The following is an 8,809-nucleotide window of genomic DNA, read 5'->3' as shown; positions in this document are numbered from 1 at the left end:
AGAAATGCATGGTACAAGAGTGTGAGAATGGCAAGAGCTGCAAATCCATGTCAACTTTTCTCCACTCTATTTTGGTACTAGGTTACTTTCTATTATTTATTTTCTTCCTCCCTCGTTATTTCCTTTTATAGGCAGCAAGTGAATGTGACCGATGCTTCATCCGTTGGCATTGAATTTTTTTTCTCCACCTAAGATACACCACTAAATGATCCATGAATACAAGAAAATGAAAGGAATACCAAGAGAAATTTTCACAGAACTTATGATGTATATTGCTTAGAAATCAAACCATCCCTCAGGACGAACACATAGTGTCAAGAGAGAGGGAGTGTAGTTCAAAGCCGAAGCGACCAATGCTTCATCCGTTGGCATTGGAAGTTTTTCTCCACTCAAGATACACCATTGCATGATCCATGTCAAAATTTGTCATCTTTCCGAGTCTGTTTGCTATATTTATGTCATTAAGTGCATTCTACACATTTAACGAATAAAGTTCAAATTTGAACTCAGGTGGTTAAAAAGGTTGGCAAAATTAGGTTGAAAAAACGTATTTATGTTTTTTAGTCTATGTTTAGGCCTTATACAAGAAAATGAAATGAATTCCAAACACGAGAGTGCCAAGACTCAACCCCGAACATGGAGTTTTATGTTTTTCAGTTTTAAAATGAAAATGAACTCCGAAAAGCATGAGATTTCATGTTGAAAAATATGTTCAGATGTTTCTCTCCAAATAAAGTAGAAAAAACATATTCCATTTCATTTATCCATGTCCAAGGACGAATTAAATTTAGTAAAACGAAACTAAGTAAAAAAGAAAAAAAAACCCAGGAAAATAGTAGTACGTGGGTTTTGAACACAGGACCTCAATGCATTGCTAGTGCCAGAAAACCACTGTATTACGTTACGACTATAATATAAACACACACCGGAAGTTTTTATACTAACATATGAGTTTTTCTAGCCTACTGCCTTCTGATTGGCTGAACAAGGCCTCCCACGGATCACGCCTCTCCACCGTCCATCCTTAGCTGATCCAACGGTCCCTGCTCCTTCTACTCTCTATTTGTTCTTTCCCCGATTCTTATCCTCTCACACAGCCACACGAACGCGAGCACCGAGCACCAATGCCAGCAGCAGCCACGCCAAGGAACTCCAGAGCTCGCAGCCGTCGGACGCCGCCGTCCGCGCGAAGGGTCGGTGCCCGCACCTCCCACCGCAGCACGCCGGTGAGCCGCGCCTTGCGCCGCCTCTCTCTCTCTCCTATGTTCTCCTCTCTAATCTCTCTCCTCCTTGCAGCAATGGAGGCCGAGTGTCCATGGCATCGCCCGAGGTTACCTCCCAGTCGCCGTTCTCCTTCTAATTCGTCGGGATCCGGCTGGATTCGGACACGAGCGCCCTGTTCAGACCTTCCCGCCTCGCTTGGGTCGTCGGCCACATCGACGACGTCATACCGCTCACGGGATCCAGCTAAACCGCTGGCTGGCCACTTCCCCGCCTACACGAGACGCCCCCACATCAGCGCCTCTTCAACGAGCAACAGCAGCGAACGCCTCGCGAAGGGTGTCTCTGGTGGTGTCTTTTTCTTCTAAATCGTTTTAAAGAAGTTTGCCAGATCTGTGCCAGAAAAACAATGGCGATGAACTATGATTGATGTCCTGCGAAGGCTAGATCGGCGCTTGATGTGGTGGCAGAATATCTCCGGGCAAACTAGTAGGCTAGATCTAGAAAGAAAATCTGTAAAGTTTTTTGTTGTGTATTTCTTCCTTTTGGTAAAAGTAAAATTTAGTTACCTGGTATGTTTATGCAATTTCCTTTTTCTTTACAAGGCAATGAGCATACATAATCAAAAAAATTCTTATTGACTTAAAGTTTTCCGTGGACCAAGAGAAACAAATTTTTTTTGAGACAACCAAGAGAAACAAATGGATCGGCTAATATCTCAATTAAAATTAGTGGGCCTTGGACGGATCTGACATTTAATGGGCCAAAAATCTTATGATGGGCCGACAGTCTTGGACAGAGTTGAAATTTTGTGGGCCAAAACTCTGATTAGACCGAGTACTACATGGGCTGCCATGTTAGATCTATGTTGGCCGGCATGTTGGATGATGACGTGGAATGCATGATTAACGCTGTTATCTGACAGCAAACTGTGACGGTCCATGACGGTTCTGGAGATCTGTCATGGAGTGCATGATGGTTAAATTATGACGCGATATACATGATGGATTTCAAATCCGTCCAGGACGACCTACCATGACGGATTTGCACACATATGTGACAGTTCAAATCCGTCATGGATTAACACATTTCTTGTAGTGTGGAATGGAGATGATGGAGAGGAGAGGAGGTGGTTTTGCAATGGAGAAGAGGGAGAGGAGCGTGCGGCGGTGATTTAGGATTGGACGAGAGGGCCGACGTGCTCTGACTGGATTAAAATCAAAATCAATTTGGTGACATGCATTCACATTTTGCTTGTCAAATACAGTACGTGGTCAAACTTTGATCCAAAATACGCGAAACAACAAAAAAATACTTCCAAGACCAGCGCCGCTCTTCCGCTCTTCTCTTAAACCACCGCCGCTCCTCTCCTGTTCCAATCTAAATGCAACGCCGCTCCTCTCCTGTGAGAGCATCTACAGGGTGCCGTTTGTGAGGGTGTCCTGCCAGAGAGAGCCGGTGGAGTCTTCTTCGGCCGAACCCAACTGCAAGAGGAGAAAAGCAGTTGGCCCGACGACGCTTCCCCGCCATCGTCTCCCTCGCCGTTCACATCGTCTCACGAGGCGGCTGTCTGCCGCCGAGGAATAGGAGGGGGCTGCCCCCCCAGCCCAATAGTCGGGCAGGTTGTGAATTGTCAGGAGGAGCTTAGGGTTGTCAGTATTTGCAGGTTGTGAATTGTGTTTTGTGTTATGTATTTTGAGAGTACTTTCAGATATGAATGTCTTTTGAATTTCAGATTTGCAGTACTGAGCATATGAAGTATTTTATGAATTCTAGATATCTATTTTTAGCACTTAAAAAAATGTAGTTTCATAGGAGTATAAAAGTGCAGACAATGTGATTCTCAGAGAAGAAACTGCAAGTTTCATTTTCAGATAAGAAACTGCAAGTTCAGTTTCAGATAAGAAACTGCAACTTTCAGAGGCAGAGCATTTATATTAACACGGCCTTTTCAAACAGGGTTAACATCATGTTGGAAGTTTTATTCATGGTCGAAAATGGAACTACCAGCCAATTAACATCATACTGATCAACATTCATGCATAGCACATCTTCGTATGATGCACAGTCAAAATGCCCACACAATGTCGAGTGTGCGAAACACAGAGAAAACGAGGGACGAAGTTTTGGCAAGTGTTGGACGTGGTTTTGGGCTGCCCCGTCTAGGCTTTCATTTTTAACATGCGCAGCCCACGTCCTCGGATGGGAGGTCCATAGGCTTGTTTATATTTTCTTAGGGCCGTCATGTATCGACCGGCCTATGGACCTCCCATTCGAGGTTTTATTTTTGGCACCCCAATTTATGTATTTTTTTTGAAGAAAACGCAGAGGTCTGTTCTATTTTTCTATATAAGAATAGGAACGCTAGGTCCAACTTATGTTTCCCTTCTAACTATATTATAAATATTTAAATTATTTTATATGTTGACTGTTTAGTTCACATAATTGGCAAATAGATGACCGCCCTCGCGATCCCCTTCGCCCCCGCCACCACCTCCACCCTCGCCGCCGCCCCCGCCACTACCTCCACCCTCGCCGCCGCCATAGATCTCGCCGCCACCCGCCGCCTCCTGACTCCGGGCGCGCCTGCCCCCCTCAGCAAGTCCGCTCGCGCGCCTCATGGAGTTGCCGGCCATATCCACAAGGGAATGGCTGGAAGACAGGCAGATATACAAGATGCATCTCCCACATGTCTACAAAGCCTTCCCGCGGATGCTCCAGCCGCTCGACTCCGTCGCGCCGGCAGTGCTGCGGGAGACTCGAGGGAGGAGATGGAGAGAGCGGGCGATGCGGATCCGCGACGACGCTCTCTCCTAGACCCAGTGCACGCGCGAATGGAGGGAAGCAGAGGAGGAAGCTGCGAGGGAGGAAGCCAAGGAGGGACCGAATCCGCTCTTTCACTCGCGTAGGTATGCTCGGATGTGCAAGGATCATGTGGATTGGAAGCTGCTGAATCTAGCCCTGCGGATCTACTTCGAAGGAGATTTCTCAGAGAAGCACAGGATGCCCCACTCCAGTGAGCCGTCGATTGCGTTCGTTCGATGGGCGAAAGGAGAAGTGAATTCGGGAGATCCACACCGTGCTGCGAGATGGGAATGCTTGACTGGACTCCTGCCCAGCAGCACGCCACCGAAGCCGGAGCAGGTGGATCCCCTACCTTACCTCTCCCCCAAACCTGCAGAAGATTGAAATTAGGCTTGCAATCTGCTTTAATTGAGCTGTTTGGTGGTTATTTCTGCTTCCTGAGAGACAACATATGGCTGGAGGATGAGAAGGAACCAGGAACTCCGATGAATTTCCCCTACCACAATAGGGGGAGCACCGGTTGGGCAGTGGTACAGCCCACCTTCGACCCAAATGGGGGCACAATCTGGGCAGGCTCCTGTAATTGCCCAAGATCAATCTGCTGGTGGTTCTGACTCTCAGATCAGTGGGAAATCTCAAGGCAAGAATCAGCAAAAGAAGAGATAGACATCCAGAAAACTGCTCCTGCCCCTGCTTCGGGCCTTATGGCATACTCTGAGGTGATCTGCTACAACTGTGGGGAACCAGGACATCATTTGGATAAATGTGTCAAGCCCAAGAGTTGTTTTATCTGCAAAATGGTTACCCATAAAGTTGAGAATTGCCCTATCAGAAGGAAAACCCACAGTTCTGCTAGATATGTTGGAAGTGCTGCTCCAGGATTATGTCCACCATTGACAGAATTTTCTGTGACATAGAATTAGATAGTTTTTCCCTTTCTAGTTGTAGAGCTCTGCCCAGATGTGGTAGTGACCACACTCCTTTGCTCTGGGACTCTTGGTCTTAACCAAACTCCAAAGAGCAATAGTTTTAAATTTAAAAAGTGATGGTTGCTTAGAGAAGATTTTACTGAGCTAGTCAGGAAAATCTGAAATGAGCCTACTGGGAGCAGCTGCCCCCTAGAAAATTAGGAGATCAAAATCAGGAGATTTAGAAGAACTACCAAAGGGTGGAACTCCAATGAGGAAGCTAATCTTAAAAGATACAAAAGGCTTCTCCTCCTTGAGTTCGATTCTCTAGATATTAAGGCAGAAACCACTGACCTCTCTGAGGCTGAGACTAATAGATTAAACTTTGTCCATGGAGAGCTCAAGAAAATTTGGCTTCAAGAAGAAATCAAAGCCAAACAATGGTCTAGAGATAGGAACATTAAGGAGGTGATAGAAATACTGCTTACTTCCATGCAATAGCTAACCAGAGGAGGAGGAAAACCATCATTCACTCCCTTGATGGCCCTAATGGCCCTGTTACTGAGGTAGATGAGATGTTGAAAGTGGCTAGTGACTTCTACAAAGACCTGTTTAAAAAAGAAAACCCTTTTGGGTTCTCTCTACAAAACAATTTTTTCTCCGCTTCTGAAAAAGTCTCTCCTGCTGAAAATGAGCTGCTAGAAGCCCCTTTTTCAGAGACAGAGGTGAAGGAAGCCATTTTTAGCTTTTATCCTGATGGGGCTCCTGGTCCTGATGGGATTCCCTTCTTGTTTTACCAGCATTTTTGGGACTTGGTGAAAAATGATCTCTTAGATCTTTTCCAAGCCTTTCATAGAGGAGAGTTGGATACAGTAACTTACTCATGGGGGGTCTGTTGGGGTCAAGTTAAATAACTGTGAAAGTGATTTTTTCCTTACTGGTAAAGGCCTTAGGAAAGGTGACCCCATCTCCTCGCTTTTGTTTAATTTAGTAGTGGACGTTCTTACTAAAATGCTGAGCAAAGTTGCTGATCATAGTCTGATTGCAGGGCTCTGTCCTGAGGTCTGCCCTGGTGGCATCATCTGCCTTCAATATGCAGATGATACCATCCTTTTCTTAGACAATGACTCCACACATGCTAGCAATCTGAAAACTATTCTAACCTGGTTTGAACAAGTCTCAGGAATGAGAATCAACTACTCTAAAAGTGAACTCATCCCTATCAACATGGATGATCAGGAGTTAGCTGACTTCCTCTCTATTCTAGTCTGTAATAAAGGTAACTTCCCCATTAAGTACCTAGGTATCCCTCTTCACTATGATAAACTGAGGAGAGAGGATATCCAACCCCTTCTAGATAAAATCATTAAAAGGATTGTTGGGTGGAGGGGCAAACTTCTCTCTTACAGAGGTAGATTGATCCTCATACAAGCTTGTTTGGCTAGCATTCCAGTGTATCTCCTCTCCTTCTTCAAGTTCCCTAAATGGGCAGTGAACCTCATCAATTCTCAGATGTCTCATTGCTTGTGGAATGATTTTGAGGGAAATAGGAAGCTACACCTTGCTAATTGGGCCCTAGTCTCTATGAAATTTTTTTTGGAGGCCTAGGCATACCTAACCTCCAAGAAATTAACATTTGTCTTCTAGGTTTTGGATTAAAAGATTCTATGAGGAAGACCTGAAACCCTGGAAGCTTCTTATTGCCCATAAATACCTAGGAAATAAACCTAATATTTTTGTCCCTTCCTCCAACCCTAAGACCTCTAGATTCTGGAAAGGATTAAAATCTATTATGCATACTGTGAAATTTGGCTACAGATGGAACATAGGGGATGGGAGCAGAACCAGGTTTTGAGAAGATACTTGGTTTGGCACATCCCCCTAGCAGTCCAATTTTGGCCTATTTACTCTGTCCGCAATGAGCTTAACAAAAGTGTCAGTGAAGTTTGGGACAGTCAATGCCTAAAACTCTCTTTTAGAAGGAACTTTAGTGATAGTCTCATGGAACAATGGTTCCAGTTGGAGGAAATTGCCAAAAGTATTACCTTTACTACCGAGCCGAATGCCCTGATTTGCCAGCTCGACAATAAGGGGATGTATTCCTCCAGCTCCCCCTATCATGTTATCAACTTTAGAGGGATTCAACCCGTGTTTATCCCAGCTGTCTAGAAATTGAGAGTTCCCCCTAAAATTCATGTATTTCTCTGGCTTCTCTCCAAAAACAAATTGATGACTAGGGATAACCTTAGGAAGAGACACATCATCAAACCCCTTGATTGTGTTTACTGCTTGGAACAAGAGTCTTGTTCTCACCTATTTTTTGAATGTATAGTTGCTAAACATTTCTGGGCCCACATTGAGGAATATTTCTCTAGTCAGATTGGCTCATCCTTCGAATCTGTCGCCAGATTCTGGATTGCTACCAAAAAGTGCTCAGTTTTAAACACTGTTAGCTCAGCTGTCCTTTGGTGCCTCTGAAAATATAGAAATGCTATGATTTTCAGTAACACCTCGTGGATTTCCATTCTGCAGGTCTTGAGGTTGATCAGGAACATGGTGAGGAACTCGGGAATTCTCTCCTCCGGATCGGACAAGGACAAGTTGATGAGCTTCGTGGAAACCCTAACAAGATCCCTCCAGAAACCGTTGGTGACCACTTGTGGTTGAACAAGGCTCGACCTGCTCTGGGGATGGACCCGTGGGCTCGTCTCAAGATCTCTGATGAAGTTGATGGGCACCTGGCGCTGAAAAAGAGGGACATCCACCATGCTACGCCTTCCAGCCCGGTGTCTCCGCTTGCTTACTGGTCGCCGCAAGCTGACACGGCCCCTCGGCTGAAGACCATGAAGGCTTCGCTGGACGCTCCTTGTGTCATTTGAGTGCTCTATCCGCTCTGCCTTTGGCACCGCTCGGGTGATTTATGTTATTCAGAGAACTTGTTCATCCACCCCCCTAGTTTGTAGCTTTTCTACCTTTCCTTTCGAACTGCTTTTTGAGCTGCTGTATCAGAATATGTTGTGGTTTCATTCTCAGCAATGGAACCGGGGAGATGCTCCCTGTTTTTCTAAAAAAAAATATTTATATGTTATTATATAAAGCTTGGTAAGACTGTAAATTTAAGGACGAATGTAATAATATCACTTATTATTTAAATATATTTATAACAAAATGCTTAGTCCCTTTTTATTTTTTGATAACATTGCTGGCCCAACCCAACATTATAATTAGAATCAGCCTAGCAAAATCGTGTATTTTGAGAAAGTGCAAATGGGCTGTAATTTTTTAGGAAATAAAATAAACCGGTCGCATGGACGCTACATTATTTGTTCACCCAGCCCAGCTAATGGCTGTAATTCAAAAAAAGATCAAATTGACTGTAAATTCTACCGCACAAAAAAGACTGCAAATTCTGAAAAAATGGGTTGAATACGTGCCACATTTTTGGAGGCTGAAATGTGGGCCAATAGGTCGAAGCCAATGCAAGTCATTGTCAATTTAGTTAACAAATGATTCTGACATGTTAGCCGTTGGATTTACATCCAACGACCGTCATCCATCTTCAATCTCTCGTCTTCTTCCTCCAGCGCCGCCGGGACCACCTCCCGCCTTCTGCTGCTAGCAGCTCTGCTGAGCACGCTTCGCTATGAAGCGCTACTCCACCGTTGGCCAGGCCATCCCTCCACCCCTCCACACCTCTTGTTCTTCTCCACCGACTGCCCAACCACACCGCACTAGAACCAGTTAACCCTCGTACACCTCTCTGTCTGCGACCCTACTCCCGCGTCTTCCCATCTCCGGCTCGTTGCTGTCCGGGGCCTCGCCGTCGTCCACCACCTTGGATGCGCTCGGCGCGGCGTGGTCAACATGGTCAACGA

The 8,809-nt window shown here is 45.3% G+C and overlaps 1 long non-coding RNA gene across 1 annotated transcript; it reads left to right on the top strand.

Annotated features, from left to right (window-relative positions):
- The first annotated feature begins 931 nt into the window (after nucleotides 1-931).
- Nucleotides 932-1,796, top strand: LOC123130584 (uncharacterized). The gene is made up of 2 exons (XR_006463884.1): nucleotides 932-1,226; nucleotides 1,297-1,796. It is a non-coding gene; the product is annotated as an uncharacterized lncRNA (long non-coding RNA).
- The last annotated feature ends 7,013 nt before the right edge of the window (nucleotides 1,797-8,809 follow it).

The sequence above is a fragment of the Triticum aestivum genome, chromosome 6A (genome assembly GCF_018294505.1).
Source record: "Triticum aestivum cultivar Chinese Spring chromosome 6A, IWGSC CS RefSeq v2.1, whole genome shotgun sequence".
In the NCBI taxonomy this organism is placed as follows: domain Eukaryota; kingdom Viridiplantae; phylum Streptophyta; class Magnoliopsida; order Poales; family Poaceae; genus Triticum; species Triticum aestivum.
This window is presented reverse-complemented; position numbering and strand designations above follow the sequence as displayed.